Source organism: Schistocerca gregaria, chromosome 5 (genome assembly GCF_023897955.1).
Source record: "Schistocerca gregaria isolate iqSchGreg1 chromosome 5, iqSchGreg1.2, whole genome shotgun sequence".
In the NCBI taxonomy this organism is placed as follows: domain Eukaryota; kingdom Metazoa; phylum Arthropoda; class Insecta; order Orthoptera; family Acrididae; genus Schistocerca; species Schistocerca gregaria.
In genome coordinates, this window is record NC_064924.1 from 88,952,998 (window position 1) to 88,971,939 (window position 18,942).

The 18,942-nt window shown below is 38.0% G+C and overlaps 1 protein-coding gene across 1 annotated transcript in view; it reads right to left on the reverse strand.

Annotated features, from left to right (window-relative positions):
• The window catches only part of LOC126272585 (interleukin-1 receptor-associated kinase 1-like), a 148,314-nt gene that overhangs the window by 77,368 nt on the left and 52,004 nt on the right, over positions 1–18,942 (reverse strand). The window lies entirely within an intron of this gene.

Consider the following 18,942-nt stretch of genomic DNA (forward strand, 5'->3'; position numbering starts at 1 on the left):
CCGTCTACTAAAAAATCTGCCATCAAAAATAAAAATTAAGTCTAGGCAACAACTATCATTCGTTCAACTGAACATGCCTTCCACTGCTATGCCATATCTTATGAGAGAAAGACTTCATTTCATTTCTATGTTTTTCATCTAGTTAACAATTTAAATAACCATTTATTTTACATTACTCACAGCAGTTTTATGCATATTGTGAAAGCAATGTGCATTTGTCAGTAAAAGGGGAATTCCTCTCTGTGGTCATGTTAATAAATAAAAAACTGACAAAGCACACACAGAAGTAGTTGAGAAACTATACGTGTGCTTGCTCACGTTACTGCCCGCTTTATTTTTTACGATGCACAGTACTGGGACTGGAACAAGTACTACTCGAAGAAAATGGCTGGCTTCAAGCGTGTGTTGAAATAAATTGCTCTGGTCTTTCATTTACAGAACCAATTTTTGTTCATTTATGAATCATTTGCAAACATATTACAAAGTCTTACGCCAAAGATGGCATTGGGATATATTAAAACATTTTCATTCAAAGATATAAATCATTAGTTGAAGAAAATTGGTATTATATTTTTGCCCCTGAACTACTGGCAGTTTCACTCCAGCTGACAATACACATTAAAATCAGTTGTGTACATAAAATATAGGTTAAATGGCAACTAAAGCAGTTTTCTTCAACAGAGCTGCTGTTAGCAGCCACAGAATTCCAGTAGTTTGAGGAACATGAACTAAAGTGCAGTCTCAAGAGCAAGACACTGTAGTTATTGCTGTGAGCAGCTTGAAAAGGAAAGAATGTCTGTGTTACATTCCTTTTCTTCACAGTCTGATGCTTTCTGTGAGAACTTTAATATTGATAATCAGTTTTCATCTTTCAACATATCCAGAACAATTACCAAGGTTATCATCCATTATTATGCAGGCTATTCAAACATAATAGTTCAGTAACATTCAAGTTATTGTAACAGTAACTATTACTGAAGTACCAAGCTATACCACAAACAAAAGTAAAAGGAATGCCATAAACCCTAGAGCTGAAGACACACAGTGATATGTTTCTTTAAGTCTAGCAGAATAAAGGCAGGTATAAAATAAAAAATGCTCCTTTCCTCGCCGCTGTTGTTTGGCAAATGAACCACAGATAAGAATGACAATAGAAATCAAACCAAAAAATTCCTGTAATTACTTCAATATTCCTGGCAAAGATATTAGAATCAAGATGATACAAATGATAAACAGAAAAAAAGAAGGAGAGAATCGAGCATCTAAGAAGTGGGTGGAAAGAGCCTTTGATTCTTTGTTCCTGTATTTGTCAAGTGCAAATCACACATATTTTTCAATTAGAAGCAGATATTGTAGTATTAGCACATGGAACAATGTCAGTTGGTCCTTGCTAACAGTACTAGGGAGACATTTTAAAGCACTGAGGCTTAAACAACTGCTTCCCAGTGTACTGCCTGTTGATGTTTTTCTTGGAAGAGTGGGTGGGGGTGGGAGTAGAATAACATTGATAGCGTGGTCATTAGAGATAGAGCACAAGCTCAGATTATGAAAGGACGGGGAAGGAAATCAGTCGCGTCCTTCCCAAAGGAACCATCCCAGAATTTGCCAGGAGCCATTTAGGGATATCATCAGACAGAACTGACAGAGGAGACACAGGAGATCCAATAAAGAAGGGCATGTTTTGTCATGGAATCATTTGGTCAGTACAACAGCGTTACAGAGGTGCTCAACAAACTCCAGTGGCAGACACTACAAGAGAGGCATTGTGCATCACAGAGATGTTTACTATTGAAATTTCGAGTGACTACTTTGCGGGAAGAGTTAGACAACATATTACTTTCTCCCACATACATCTCGTAAAATAACTAGGACAAGAAAATCCAAGAAACTACAGCTAACACAAAGGCTTATCAAAATCATTTCTTCCATGTGTTATTTGCAAGTGGTACAGGGAAGGGAGGATTAGTTAGAAGTACCAGAAGTATTTTCCACCATACACCATGATGTGGCTTGCAGAGTATTGATGTAGGTGTAGATAGAAAACCTAAATGTGGATGGCTGGATGGGGATTTGAACAGTCATCCTCTCGAATGTGAGTGCAGTGTGCTGACCACTGGGTTACCTCATCAGGTTCTTGGTGATGAAGAACCAAATGTGGGGTGATTTATGTCAATTACATTAGAATGTGACATGCTACATATCATTCAGAAACACCACTCCCAGTCACACATTTATTTTGTTTTGAACAACAGTTATTATTTTAATTTCTGATGACTGATGCTCACTAATAAGGAGCACGTCACTGAAATGACAGTACTGCATCTTTGTAGACCAGTAATGGAAATAAACCAGTGAATTACATCCTTTATCAGCTATTTTTACTGTTGGATCAGATAAAGTAGGCTTTCCTCTCCAATGTGATTCACATTAGCAAGCAACAACAGTGGATATAGAGACTTTATATGTGGTTAGCTAACTACCAACTCACAGAAAAGAAAAAGCCAATCAGTCTAACATTTTCAAAAAAGGAAAAGAATGAAGATTAGAGTTTAATGTCCTGTTGACAGCGTGGTCATTAGAGACAGGGAAGAAGCTCTGATTATGAAAAGGTGAGGAAGGAAACTGGCCATGCCATTTTCAAAGGAAACATACCAGCATATGCATACAGCAGCTTAAGGAAATTACAGAAAATTTAAATCTGGATGGCTGGACAGGGATTTGAACTGTCTTCCTCCAGAATGCAAGCCCAGTATGCTAGCCACTGAGTGTCATTTTCAGCTCAGTGGAATTAGAGGGCAAATTAAGTGTGACGACATAATTTTAATTCTGTTTAGTTTCACATGTTTGCTGCACTTTGTGTAGCTTGTATTATATCCAATTTGGTTACCCAACATAAAGCAAACATGTAAAGACAAACAGAATTAAAATTATGATGTTTTATTACAGAAGAACAGAACAGTGAGGAAATACAGGTGCAAGTCTGACTGCAAACAGAACATAGTTTTACAGATATTCAAGGAACTTCAGACATAAAATAAAGTCTACTTTTAAAAAGCCATGCAAGATATTCGACAGAAATCATTCAAGTCTGTGCACCATGCGCTGACATTATGAGGCTGAGATGAAAGACCTACACAAAAAGTTGCTGAAACTGACATCATAAAAACTCATTACAAAATGATACTGGGTAATTTTAATGCAAAAGTAGGGCAAAAAGTAAAGAATGATTCTTTGCAAGAAATTTTGAGTATTGTATTAGAAATGACAGAGGTCACCAATTAGTATAAACTGATGAGACGATAACCCACTTATCTTAAACACAATTTTTAAGATGAAATCAAATAGAAAATGACTTACGGAAGATTAAATAGAACTAAAACTAAGACAGATTATATTTATAAACAATAAAGAAATTGTGTATGATGTAAATGTCCCATTTTATCAAACAGTAAAGAAATTATACAGGGTGTGAATGTCCTAAAACATAGGGTTTGGTTGTTTTGGGGAAGGAGACCAGACAGCGAGGTCATCGGTCTCATTTGATTAGGGAAGGACGGGGAAGGAAGTCGGCCGTGCCCTTTCAAAGGAACCATCCCGACATTTGCCTGGAACGATTTAGGGAAATCACGGAAAACCTAAATCAGGATGACCGGACGCAGGATTGAACCGTTGTCCTCCCGAATGCGAGTCCAGTGTCTAACGCAGTAAAACATACTTGAGTCCCAAGTGATCGTAGAGTGATAAGATGAAGAGTAAAACAAATAGACACAAAACTAAAAAAAAAACATGTCAGACAGAAAATCAGAATGTATTTAGGAATAAATAAAGCAACAAGCTAAGTGTATTACAAAATAAAATAAAAAATGCTGGATGTACAAATAAGGCAAAAGAAAAGAAAAGAAACTTTCAACTGGAATGAAGCAACTAGCAATCATTTGACTGTTGCAGATGTGATTGTTACAAATACCATTCAACACTGAGTCATCACCAACTAATCCAACTATCTGCCTGCACTGAGTACTTGTGTCCTGGTTGCTATAATGTAGAGATTTTCCCAACTGGCCCACTTTGCCCTGTGCTGAAGGTTTCTGATGCTCCGGCTTACATTTTTCAATCAACAACCTAGAGTGTCATCTCTGGGCATCAATGACGAAATAGATGATAAATAATGTTATGTCAAGTTTCCAGTTTTTTAAAAATATCATATACAAGTTAGGTATTTTAATCTTACAGCCAGTGTAGTTATTTATGTCAAGTGAAATGACAAAAATAGAATTTCTGTGTCTCCAAATAAATGTACATAACAGAACTCTATAAGTATATTACATCTTTTGTTATGTTTGTGCCTTTGGAATTGCACTGTCAAAATTAGAAACATATTTTTACTTTGTTTTTATTCATCATAGACTTTTTTTATAATTACTTAGGATAAATTTGCTTTCATCTTTCCTGTCCAGTTGGCAATGTCTAGCAACGTTTCTTTGTGTAGTAGGTGTTGAATGAATCATACATCTATGCATTAGCACAATTTTCTTGGAGTGATCGATCACAATAATATTTGTAAAAATACAACCCCCCCCCCCCCCCCTTCCCCAAGTAAAGAAGTTGAGTCAAAAAATGTCTCCCTCTGTCATTCCTCCATTTTACTGCTTAAGCTTCTACATGTTTTCTTATGAGAGACATGTGAATCACAATTACCAACCCATTTCACTCAGTTGATGCAAAATTAAACTACAGGGGGGCCGCACTATAAATCGCTTGATTTGTTTCATGAATACCACATTTGTTGTTGACAAGATCTGTAATTTATTGATGTAAAAGTAAAGAATACAGCTTGGAAATACAACCTAAAGAATTACATGTTCAATATGACTGCTGTTTTGGTCTACAACTTCTTCAAATCGCACGCATGCATCTGTGACGACTCTCCAACACAAATCTTCTGGAATGGTGCAACGTAACTCCACAATGATGGCCCTAAGTTGCATGGCATTTTCGAGTTTTCCATGGTGCACCTTCACTTTAAGGAACTCCCAAAGGAAGAAGTCACATGGGTTAATCCGGGCTGTGGGGCAGCCACATTCCTCCTCCTACATAACACTCTGGAAATCTATTTGACAATACCCTAAGTGTAGAAAATCATGCAGACTGTGTCTGCACTGGAAGACATGAGAGCATGAGTTGAGGAAAGAACTGGTCTTGCAGCATGTGTAAATAGCATTCACCAGTTACTGTAGCATTGAAGAAGAATGGACTAATGATTCCATGGCTCGACATCGCGAACCACATGTACACTTTCTCCCTGTAAGTGTCTTTCGTGTGAATTATTTGGGAAGGTTCACACGCCCAGAATCGAACATTCTGTTTGCTCACAACACTGTTCATGTAAAAATAAGCTCTGTCAGAAAACCATGTGTTGTGTAGCACTGCCTCTTGGTCTTGCTCATTTGCCCACATTCCAAACTGCAGTCTCTGCTCCTTATCTCTGGCAGTAAGCTTACGGGCCACAGAAATCTTGTATGGATACAAGTGGAGGTCAGATTGAATAATTCTTTGTACAGATCGCCGTGAATTTCCCAACTCTGCACTGGGTCTTCTTGTTGATTTACTCAGACTACGAGTCAAAGCCAGTCAAACTTCTTCAATGTTTTGCAGCAAACGTATGGTCCATGCATGTGACCGCTGACATTTCAAAACAGATCAAATACCTTCAAATTTTTGATGTAATCTGCAAGTTGTCTATGGGCTGGGAGCCCACTGTGTGTTGAAATGAGCACAAAACCTGTGTGTCAATGTAACACTGTTTGTCACTGCGAACAGTAACGCAATCTACGTCTTTTGTGTGACGGTCAACAATCTTTTTGCCGCCATCGCTGCAAACTGAAATGGCAGACTAACAATGGAAGCGATGAACTCCCAATGATGTTTGGCATAATTTCCATGAACTGCACTGCACTTGAGAGCACAATTTGATAGCTATTGCCCTAATAGTATACTTGTAGGATCAAAATTCAGCTGGGTGACTTATCGAGCGCCACCCTGTATACACATTCAGAACGTGAAAAAATAACTTTGTGTACCGTTTCACAGATTTAAGCACTGATCATTTCAATAGCATTTCAGGGCAATCAATTGCCACCAAACTTGCATTTAACAACCACAACTTGCAGTTTTTCAATTTTTCACCACTCTTCATTTCAATACTTTCTATAAATAACCTTTCTGCAATGTTACAGAGACTGATAGACAAGTTGATTCTCAAATACTGTCAACCAGAGGAAAAATCCTCCTATCTGAGCATAAAAAATACTCCTGTTTAAAAGACAATGATTGAAAAGTGGGGTACCTTCCTCAGAACCTCTAAAAGCTTCCCCAAAATGTTTAGCATGCAAACTTATTTGCACTCTCTTTAACATGCAGCTTACCTCTTACTTCCACAAGTATCACAACTGTAACTTGCTCACAGCCATTAGTCCACTGCAAGTCGCTCATCGTCCACCTTCACTTACCCCTTCTCAGTCACTCATTCAGCCAGACTCATTGTCATTATCCTTGTGTGTGTCTCTGTCACTGTCTCCTGTCTCACAGCCACAGTCTCCTTTATTTCGACCTACCACTGCTGTCTCCTCCCATTGTCACTGTTTCCCCTTTGCTCTCTCTTAATGCTACTATACCATTCATTCCTTCCCACACCTGTTTTATCTGTCACTGTCATTATCTCTCTCTCTCTTTCATGTTGTTATTGCCATAGACTCTGTCTTTCATTATCACTGGCTCTCACCCACTTCCATTTTATTCTTCCCTTTATTCCTCTCCCACTGGCACTGCCCCCATCACTCTTTTCCTAGCACTCTTCTATCACTGTCAACCATGTCCCACTGTCACTGTGTCCCTCTCTTTCTCTCATACTGCAATTGTCTCTCCAATCTTTCTATACCATGACCACTGTCTACTATCATCCAGTATTTGTTACTTTTCTGTCTTTTCCACTGCCACTGTATCCTCCTCTCTCAGCACAGAAAAGTGTAAATATGTTTGCAGACCGAAATTTTTGGAATTTTTTTTTATAGGTCTGAGGAGGGTAGAATGAGACAGATGGTATCCCACTATGGTATCCTGCTTTTCAGTCAGTCTTTTAACTAGGAACATATTCACCTTTTTTGTGCTCCAATAGGGACATTTCTCTGCTGGTTCTGTTCTTTTCCCCCTTTCACAACAGGGGATGTCACTCATAAGAGCCAGTAAAATTTTAATAGTTTACTTACGTGAAATCAAAGTAACTGCGACACTTTACAGCATATTTCTCCATGCTGCACCATTTTATGAACTAAGTTTTCATCTCACATCAGATTTTACATGCATAATTTAGTTTGCAAGTAGAGTAACTTTGAATATCAGTATCTCAGAAATGGACAAAGATATCAAAACAATTTTCAAGGTTGTCCACGATCTCGATCTAGGAATATATTGAAAAAATTACACCCACTTGCTGTGCTTAGCTGTCTGGTAATCTGTGGCTTGGTTTTGGTACTTATAAACCACATTTTTTGGCCAAAAACCACATTTCTGGGCCAAAACCACATAATGTATAAAGATTTTTGATAACAGAAAGATGTAACTTCTAGATCCACCATTTGAATTTGAGCAATCTGCTGTGGTTATTTATTATTTAGATTTCGCCTCATAACGTATTTCACTTATAGCAGTAGGGTAACTTTGAAATGCAGTACCTCAATAAAAAAAATAAAGATAGCAACAAAGTTTTCAATGTTGTTTGAGAGTGGAATCTTAAGAACATATTGCACAAATTTCAGTAATTTGCTGTGCATAGCTGCCTAGGAATCCATGGCTCGGTTTTGGTACGAAAAAAATGATAAAAAGCCTTTTTTTTAATTGCTAAGGAACTGCCCATGTACTATTGGGCTTCCACAAGCACCGCAAGGGCTACCACAGACCAATTAAAGTGCAAAAATAACCAACTGAATTGCTCCAATTTGTCTAAGATGGAGGAAGTATGTAATGTTCATATTCTGACTCTGTACTGTAGAATAGTGACATTAAGATGATCCTTGTGATGGATATACAAATGGTCCATAAGCCAAGGGCCATCCACAGCAATGGACCCTACCTTTCTACCACTAATACAACCCAACATATGAGCCTGGGAGAATCCTGTTCACATGTTTCATGTTTTGGGACATATAAGGTAGCGCATGCTGTTGCCTGAGCACCAATTGATATAACTTATCCCCATTCTACTTTCTTATGAAATTTTGATTCTTTTGCCTGTTTCAGTACCACATGTCATTGGCCCGTAGTTGTGATGACACAAAAACAAGACAACACTACCACATAAGTTACTGAAATAAAGTGTATGTATCCGCTCCTAGTAGGACTTAATCTCTGCTGCCACAACTTCACTACTCTTTGCTTGTTTGTTGAACTCAATTTCTGCTGTTGTACTCGTATCCCCAATAACACCCAAGATGTAACTAGTTCAACTGTTTCTGAGCATATATGTTTTCACGCCAAACATACTCTGCTTGGATTGAATAAATTGTTTGAAACATAATTGCCCATTTCAGTTACAACAGAATTTTGTCAGCAGCAGATAATGGTATAGTGGGAAAATGTTTGTTACGAAAAGAAAGGTATAGCTAAGAGTGAATTACTGTGAATAGTTCAATGATAGGATCATTCTTATCACAACAGCAGTAAACCTATGCCACTGTCACAAGCACAAGATGGGGAGAGAGAAAGTGAGTAAATGAGGGCACTGAACAGAAAACTCTCTATGAAAAATTAAGTAAAAATCTAATAGCCCTGGGGAATGAATAGAAGACAGTTACAGGAGAGTAAGGAGTAGCTGAAGGAATGAGAGAGGAGGAAGACTCAGAGTTGTGCAACAGATTTCAGCTAGTCATTGTTCAAGAATCACAAGGAAAGACGATATACTCGGAAAATACCTGCAGACACTGTACAACATTATAAGAAGCTGACTTGTGGAACAAGAGGCAGTTTTTAGTGTTTTGGCACCTTAAAGTGGCTAACTAACTGGGAGAGGAGTATAGGCAGTCTGTGGCTGAGTGCCAGATGTGGTGCTTTTTCCAAAGCCGGAGTGTGCTTGCTTTGCTGATGGGTGGATGTGATAGGTTCAAGATTACACAATGGCAGCTAAAATGGTCAAAATCAAAGTAAAATATTATATTTTCAATGAAGTTACATTACAGACTCTACAGACATGATTCAGAAACATGAAAAATCGCTGTGATGAGATGAGCTCATTGCAACTTTAAGGATGATTTTAGTACTGTGATGTTACAAAAGTTGAAACTGTTTTACATAAGGCACATCATAAAACTAATAACAACTGAACCATTAGAGTGATCGAATCACATGAAGCATAAAATGAAAGCTGATGAAATCAGTAAACACCACAACAAGTTAGTGTGATGGATATGTATAAAGAATTACAGACACGTTTATTAAAAGTTGATCAGCAAATATACCGGTACTATAAATTATTCATATTTACATGTAATATTAAGGCTGTATGAGTTTGCCAGGTCCTTAACTAATCTTCATAGTGTATGAGTACCCACAATTTACTGTTTTGTATGTATTTATAATTTTACGTAGTTTACTCACACTGAACAATCGGATTTAGAAATTCTTCATGAGCTGTTAATAAATTGTTTAATGCTGTGCTGTTATTTTAGTAAGAGATCACAAAATGACCACAATAAATGTTTTCTGTTTTCTAGTATCTTGTAAGCATGTGCAGTTACCTTTTGATATGAACATTCATCATTATTTAAGTGTCTAACTTGGATTCAATAGTGTGTGCATCACTTAACTCCTGATGATGATGGTGGAAACAGTTATTGAAAGCCTGAGTGCCTTATTTGAAGTGACGTGGCTTGTAAACCAAGGAAGTTATATTTACACACGCCTCTACAAAACACTCCAACGACATAATACAGTTAAGGCTTACAGGAGAGTTATAGAGCATGCATAGCCAATTGTTGTTGTTCGTCGATGTTGGTGAGTGTCAAGTGGCTGTCTGATCGAGCACCTGTGTGAGTTAAATAGTCTAACCTTTCACTGGACTTGAAATACTCTGTGTGCATGAGTTTCAGACTGACTTTTCATGACTCAAATTATTTGATGGTGCTTTTGACAACTGATCTTGTGGAACTTAAAATCTTCAACTTTGTTTACAGGATTTGTGGCAGTTGTGAATTGTATGTATTGCTACAAGTGATGTGTAATCAGTGTACCAAACTTTAATTTTATGGCCCAATCAGTATTGGGAAACTGGACTTTTGGTCTACTGATGTATGCTGTAGATTTTTAGTAAGTTACTGTGCAGTTAAATGAAATTTACCCATGTGTGTTTTTGTATTTAATTCTCTGTTCACATTCTCCATTTGAATCTACAATTTACGTGAGGTCACCGTTCATACAAATATTCATTTTATTTAAAATATAATACTTTGATTTTGTCAAAATCATTAATTGTACAGGACCTATCCCGTAAATTCTGCGTTAAGTGTGATGGTGCATGACTAAGCCATCTGATAATCATAAATCAAATTAGCAATTAAGTTGTGTACTGACTACACCGATAGGGGCCAGTAAAACCATAGGTGCGCTCATAACAGAGAGATTCCATTTGTGTTACATCATGCTGAGATAGATTCCAAAACCTGAAACTGGATTGTAAGACATATCCAAGAGCAGACACAAACTGAGATTGCAATTTAATAATGTTTAATAGTAGGTTGAGTTTTAAGAGAAAGCTGAAGAAAAATCAGTGTGTGAGGAAATGGAATACTGAGGTACAGATAAATAATGATGGGGATTTTAAGTTCTCTGAGGTTGTAGATACTGCAGTAATGACTACCACAGTACACTGTTTAGTTGTCGGGGAATGGATGTTTCTAAAAAGAGTGATCACAGCGATGGACAGACAAAAATAGATCATCATCATCATCACCTTCATCAGTATTCTGCTATATTAGCAGGTCCTCTGCCTCTCCATTTTCTGTGATCCATTGCTTCCTTCGTAAGGCTGTTGTATGTTGTACATTAGGGGAAGTGGCAACAAAACGACTATTCACACAATTCCGAAGATGGCAAGAGCTGACAAGTGCAAGAATTATCGCACAATCAGCTTAACAGCTCATGCATCGAAGCTGCTTACAAGAATAATATACAGAAGAATGGAAAAGAAAATTGAGAATGCGCTAGGTGACGATCAGTTCGGTTTAGAAAAAGTAAAGGCACGAGAGAGGCAATTCTGACGTTACGACTAATAATGGAAGCAAAGCTAAAGAAAAATCAAGACACGTTCATAGGATTTGTCGACCTGGAAAAAGTGTTCGACAATATAAAATGGTGCAAGCTGTTCAAGATACTGAAAAAAGTAGGGGTAAGCTATAGGGAGAGACGGGTCATACACAATATGTATAACAACCAAGAAGGAATAATAAGAGTGGACGATCAAGAACGAAGTGCTCGTATTAAGAAGGGTGTAAGACAAGGCTGTAGCCTTTCGCCCCTACTCTTCAATCTGTACATCAAGGAAGCAATGATGGAAATAAAAGAAAGGTTCAGGAGTGGAATTAAAATACAAGGTGAAAGGATATCAATGATACGATTCGCTGATGACATTGCTATCCTGAGTGAAAGTGAAGAAGAATTAAATGATCTGCTGAACGGAATGAACAGTCTAATGAGTACACAGTATGGTTTGAGAGTAAATCGGAGAAAGACGAAGGTAATGAGAAGCAGTAGAAATGAGAACAGCGAGAAACTTAACATCACAACTGATGGTCACGAAGTCAGAGAAGTTAAGGAATTCTGCTACCTAGGCAGTAAAATAACCAATGACAGACGGAGCAAGGAAGACATCAAAAGCAGATTCGCTATGGCAAAAAAGGCATTTCTGGCAAAGAGAAGTCTACTAATATCAAATACCGGCCTTAATTTGAGGAAGAAATTTCTGAGGCTGTACGTCTGGAGTACAGGATTGTATGGTAGTGAAACATGGACTGTGGGAAAACTGGAACAGAAGAGAATCGAAGCATTTGAGATGTGGTGCTATAGACGAATGTTAAAAATTAGGTGGACTGATAAGGTAAGGAATGAGGAGGTTCTATGCAGAATCGAAGAGGAAAGGAATATGTGGAAAACACTGATAAGCAGAAGGGACAGGATGATAGGACATCTGCTAAGACATGAGGGAATGACTTCCATGGTACTAGAGGGAACTGTAGGGGGCAAAAACTGTAGAGGAAAACAGAGATTGGAATACGTCAAGCAAATAATTGAGGATATAGGTTGCAAGTGCTACTCTGAGATGAAGAGGTTAGCACAGGAAAGGAATTCGTGGCGGGCCACATCAAACCAGTCAGTAGACCCATCATTCTTTCTTAATATATGCCCAATTCAATTTATTTTTCTTCTTTTGATTACATCTAGTAACTGTCTTTTCTCTCCCACTCTTCTCCGTACCTCTTCATTTTTTACTCTGTCGATCCAACTTATTCTTTCCATCCTCTGCCATGTCCACATCTCAAAAGCCTCAAGCCTTTCTCTGTCTTTCTTCCTCAAAGTCCATGTTTCAGCACCATACAGAAGAACACTCCATACAAAACACTTTACGAGTTCTCTGTCCAGACTGCTGCAGAAAATTCTCCTTTTCTTAAGAAATGCCTCTTTTGCCATTGCTATCCTCGTTTTAATTTCTGTGCTGTACTTCCAGCCGGTGTCTTTCCTGCTTCCAAAATACTTAAAATTTTGCACCTGTTCTAATATTTCTCCATTCAGCATAATTTTTATTTCTTTATTTCCTCCTATTGCCAATACTTTTGTTTTCTTTGTGTTAATCTTCATTCCCTAATTTTTTCCATTAGCTTCAATGGTGTCCACGAAATCCTGCAATTCTTTTTCCCCTGTGGCTAGAAGGACCATGTCATCAGCAAACCTCAAACACCCTACTCTTCTTCCTCCAATTTCTACTCCTTTGTCATCTAATAAGCATTGGTCAATTAATACTTTCCAAGCAGAGGTTGAAAAGGGTAGGTGATAGAATCTTGTCTTAACTCCTTTTCCTAGTTTGGTCCAGTTTGTATTTTCTCCTCTCACTTTAACCGAGGCTTTTTTATTCAGATATAACGAGTTTACAAGTCTTCTGGTTCTCAGTCCACACTCTTTTCCCTCATTATAGTCCATCAGTTTGTCCCAAGCCACATTGTCAAATGCCTTTTCTAGATTGATGAAGCACATATAGAGGTCTCTTCCTTTTTCAATAAACCTTTCTCCCAAGATTTGTAGGAGCCCTATTGCATCTCTGGTACCTGTATTCCACCTGAAGCCAAACTGCTCCTTGCCAAGATTATCCTCCATTACTTTTTCAAGTCTCTTATTAATTATTCTTAACATCACTCTGGCTGCATGTGAAATGAGGGTCATTGGCCTGTGCTCATTGCGTTTCTTGGTTCCTTGTTTTTTCAATAATGGAATCATTACTATTGTCAGTAAGTCCTCAGGCCATTCACCACTGTCATATGTTTTATTACATAACCTTAATATTTCTCTTATTCCATCTTGGTTCAAGCATTTTAATATTTAATGAAATGCTGATTTTGAATTGAAAAGTAAAAACATTTTATTCAAAGTACTGACCATTGCTGTCTATACATTTTGACCACCTTTCTGGCAATTTGTGGACACCACGCCAACAGAAATATTTGTCTTTCGAAGAAAACCAATCGGACACCCAATTTTCAACTTCTTCCTCAGCCAGTGCATGTCCCATTGATGAAAACAAATGGTAGTCGGAAGGGGCCAAGTCTGGTGAATACGGCAGACGGGGTAGCAGCTCCCAGCCAAGTGTTTTGATTGTATCCTGAACCAGTTTTGCTTTGTGTGCAGGTGCATTGTCGTGTAAAAAAATTACTTTGCCATGTCTTCTGGCACATTCTGGTCTTTTTTCAATCAATGCATAGTTCAAATTGATCATTTGTTGTATGTAGCGATTAGTATGCACAGTTTCACCAGGTTTTAGAAGCTCATGATACACGACACCTTTCTGATCCCACCAAACACAGAGCATTGTCTTCTTGCCGAATCGATGTGGTTTTGCAGTCGATGTTGATGGTTGTCCCGGGTTAACCCATGATTTTTCCCGTTTACGATTCTTAAAATAAATACATTTTTCATCGCCAGTAACAATTCGATGCAAAATTGATTTTCTTTCATGTCTTTGAAGCAAAATTTGACAAATGGTTTTTCGGTTTTCCATCTGTCTTTCATTCAATTCATGTGGCACCCATTTTCCACACTTTTGGATCTTTCCCATAGCTCTCAAACGGTCAGAAATTGTTTGTTGTGCAACATTTAGCATTGCTGCCATTTGCTTCTGACTCAAAGTATCATCTTCATCCAATATTGCTTGAATTCGACATCTTCAAACTTTTTTGGTGGTCTTCCACTCTCTTTATTTCTTACATCAAAATCATTATTCCTGAACCATTGAAACCATCTTTTGCAGGTTGCTTCTGATAGAGCATGATCACCATATGCCTCGACAAGCATTCGATGCGACTCTGCAGCACTTTTTTGTGTCATATAGCTCTTTCAGACATTCTTCCCATCTCTGGAGGACATCATCCCAATCTCTGTAGACTACCTCTCTGTCTTTAATCAAAATTTTCATAGTAGCACTTCCTGCTCTGTTGTGATCCCATGTCATAGTCTTTACTCTGTTGTATCGTAAGTCGTATCTTCCCTTCCTGTCCAGTTCTTCAATTGCATCACATTCCTCCTTCAGCCATTTTTTTCCTAGCCTGCTCTATTTCTCTTCGCATTTCATTATTTAACCTACGGTACATCTTTCTTGCACCTTCAGTGTTCTTGTTTTTAAATTTTCTTCTCTCCTCCATCTTGGAAATAATTTCTTACATGACCCATGGTTTTTTTGCCCTTTTTCCTTTTACATATTCTATATTTTGCTGTCCTGCTTTAATTATGCCTCCTTTCGGCATATTCCAGTACTCGTTGATGTTATCAAGTGGTTCTTTGTGTCATAATGTGTTTAGAAACTCAAGTGACAGCATTTCTGTAATTTGTTCTTTGTTGGATCTTCATCACCATGGCTGCCTTCTTCAGTTTTTTCATTCTTATTTCTATATCTGCCAAAAGTAAGTTGCATTCGCTATTAATATCTGCACCTAGTAATGTGTGCATCTTCTTGATTCCATTCCTCTATCTTTCTTCTACAACCATAAAATCGTTTTGGTTTCTGTATTTATCCCCTGGTGATTTCCAAGTGTAGAGCCTCCTCTTGTGGTTCTTGAATCGTGTATTTGCCACTATCAGCTGCCTTTTCCTGCAGAAGTCAATTAGCCATTCACATCTATCAGTTCTCTTTCCAAGACCATGACTGCCTACTATGTTTCCCTCTTTCCCTTTTCCCACAATGGCGTTCCAGTCTCTCATTAGTATTTTGCAGCATTTTTTATTTTTTTACATTATTCTCTCTATTACACTGTATGTTTCCTCTGCAATTTGGTCATCATGTTCTGAAGTTAGCATATACACCTGAACAATCAGTAAATATTTTTGTGCTCCTTTCAGCCTTACACCAAAAACCCAGTCATTTGCATAGTCCACATATTCCACACATTTAGCCAATTCCTTTGTCATAACCATTCCTACTCCATTCATTCCTTTTACTTGTCCTCCTGGAGTAGTACAATACATATTCATCTGACTGTAACTCTCCACATCCATTCCACCTTACCTCAGCAACTCCTACAAGGTTTTCTAGTTTTCCTGCTTTTAGCAGAGTTCTAACATTCTACGTACCAATTCTCATTGTGATACAAAGAAAATAACCACAAATAAATCTAGAGTGAAAGAAGAAACAATTCAACTGATTGAAGAAAGAAAAAGATATAAAAATGTTCATAAAGGGAAATACATAGAGCAACGTAACTCACATAAAAATGAGATCAGTGGGAAGAGCACGGAAGCTAAAGCAAAATGGCTGCACGAAAAATTTGAAGAAATCAAAAAGGAAATGGTCACCAGCAGATAGGTGCAGTTTGTACAAGAATCAAAAGGTAATATAAGAATGGGAAACCAACAGAGAAGTGCTTTAATTATAAAGGATTAGGGCAAGTATCCACTCTCTCTTTCCTTCTGTTAAACATGTACCTTCAGAAGCAATGACGAAAATAAAAGAATGACTGAGGAGAGGGGTTACAGTTCTGGGTGAAATGATATCAATCAAAAAATTAATGACATCAGTTACCTCAGTGAAAGCAAGTAGGAGTTATATGATCTTCTGAAAGGGGTTAGCAGTCTTCTGAGCACAGAATAAGGACTGACAGTAAACCAAAGAAAGATAAAAGTATGGAGAAGTAGTAGATATGACATTAATGACAAATTTAGTATCAAAATTGCAAGCCACATAGTATGCAAAGTACAGGTATTCTGCTATTTTTCAAGTGAAATAAAGCATCAAGGACAAAGCAAGGTGGAGATAAGAAGCAGATTACCTGAGGAAAAGAAACTATTTCTCACTAAAAGAAATGTGTTAATAATGCCTCGATCAGAGAAAGCAATTTATGAGAATATACATCTGAAGCATAATATTGTGTCGATGTGAAACATGGACTTTGGAAAAACTAGATAAGAGTGAAGGAAGGATTATATTGGAAACAATGGTTAGAAGAACTTATAGGATTGCAAGGCAGCATGTATTATGATATCAGGGAATAGCTTCCATGGTATCAGAGGGACCCATGCAAGGCAAAACCAGTACAATCAGATGGAGATTAGGATGTCAGGTGTACAGATTACTCTGGAATGAAGGCGTTGGCACAGGGGAGGAAACTCAGTGAGCCACATCAAACATCTGATAAATGATGACAAAAAAATTTCTAATTTTGAATACAAATTCTGCCCCCATTACTGTCAGTATTGTCACTGAAACAAAGCAATCCCAAAAATCTTAAAAAATAATAAAAAAATCCAGAACAATTCTGTTTAAAACTGGAGTGTTTAAAAATATATCTCTGGACTAACAGTTGTTAAAATCCTTCTGTGTGTTAACACCACACCCTCTTATAAAATACTTAAAATGCTGAAATACTACTGGACTGTGGCATGACTGGGTAAACAAACATCACATGCACAACTGGCTTTGTTCTTCCCAATAGCAGGAAAATTTGCCCCCCCCCCCCCTCAGAAGCCTTGGCTTGTAGTGAGATACCAACTACCAACAAGCTCTGTGTAATCCACAAACAGTCTGTCCCATATTCCCTCTTTCCCTCTGTTTATCATAACACTGAGGAGTGATATTTTAGGGTCAATCAAATCTAAAAAGATGTCGTGTCAGCGATCTTTTGACATAATTAGAAATGCAATATATTTTAGCATTGCTATCACACTAATTAGTTTGTCTCCTGATGTAGGCCACTGCAACTTGTTAGTTATTCCAGTATTTTAGCTTTTTAAGTATTTTATAAAATGACATGGCTGCACACCCATAAGGATTTTATTAAGTCTGACACTGGGTGCAGGAGTCTACATATTTATATCAATGATCACTAGCTTTCAGTTAATTCCCCTAGACATAAGCCAACAAGTATGAGGCTAATTCAGTATTCAATGCCCATTTTTGGTATCCTGTATTGAGACTAAGTTGGGTTCCAACAAGGAGCTGTCGACAAGCAATTGATGGCATCACCAGTGATTAACACTGATCTGCACCCCTGGAGCTACCAGTGTTTGATCACACAGAATAGGATTTAAAAAAGCTTCTTGGTTCTCCAGATAGCAGCAGTTTTCCTCACTATTCTTTGTATCACACGTAGCCGATCCCATTTAATTATCTGGGATTGTACTGAGCGCCCCCTTTCCCCCTCCTCCCTCCTCCTCCCCCTCTCCCCTCACAAACTGACTGGATTCACTCATATAGTCCAACTTCCCATCTCTCTCAGTTTTGATTGGCTTGAGGAATGAGTACTTGCTTATGATGACTGACATTGAACTGTAATTGCATATTATACACCATACATGTTTGCTGTTTGTGAAATGAAATGAATGTGTGTGTGTGTGTGTGTGTGTGTGTGTGTGTGTGTGTGTGTGTGTGTGTGTCAGTAATGACACAGAAGTGGTGACAAGGTGGTCCTGTGTGACCATTAACAGGAAAAAAAGTGTCAGGCACAAGATGGACCCCCATTTCTTGAACTTACGAAAAACCATCCATAGAAATATTAGCAGCAACAAATGGTCCTGCCACAGCTTACTTTTTTGTCATTAAATCTCATCACATTACAAAAAATCCAATCATGGAGGAGAGCCTTGCAGTATATGCAACAAGTCACACCATGCAATAACAAGCAGAAGCAGGCACTGCATGCTGCTTCTGTTGAATATGTGAGTATAAGCAACACACTGTCACCAGCGATAATTGTAGGAATTACTTCTAGATTACATGTTGACAATACCTGTATTTTCAGTGTCTATATTGTCTAATATAGTGTCCTACAGACACGCATGCCAAAGATCTACAGCCATATTAGATTAATGAAATGTACTCATAAATTGCGAATATGATTATACACCAACTCTACAAGTGACTGGCGATAGATGAAAATCTGTACCGGGCCAGGACTCAATCCCAGATTTCCTGCTTAGCATGAGGGGTCACCTTAACCATTTCTCCTATCTATACACACTTCCACTGTGACTGGAAGTTTGAGTTGGTCTGGAGGCATGCCCAGGTAGCCAAAGTGGTTAAGGGGACTGACTGCATTAAGTGGGAAATCTAGGTTCAAGTCCCAGTCCAGCAGAAATTTTCATCTGTCACCAATCATTTTTACAGCTGGTGTATAACTGTATTCAGAAATGGCAAATACAAGT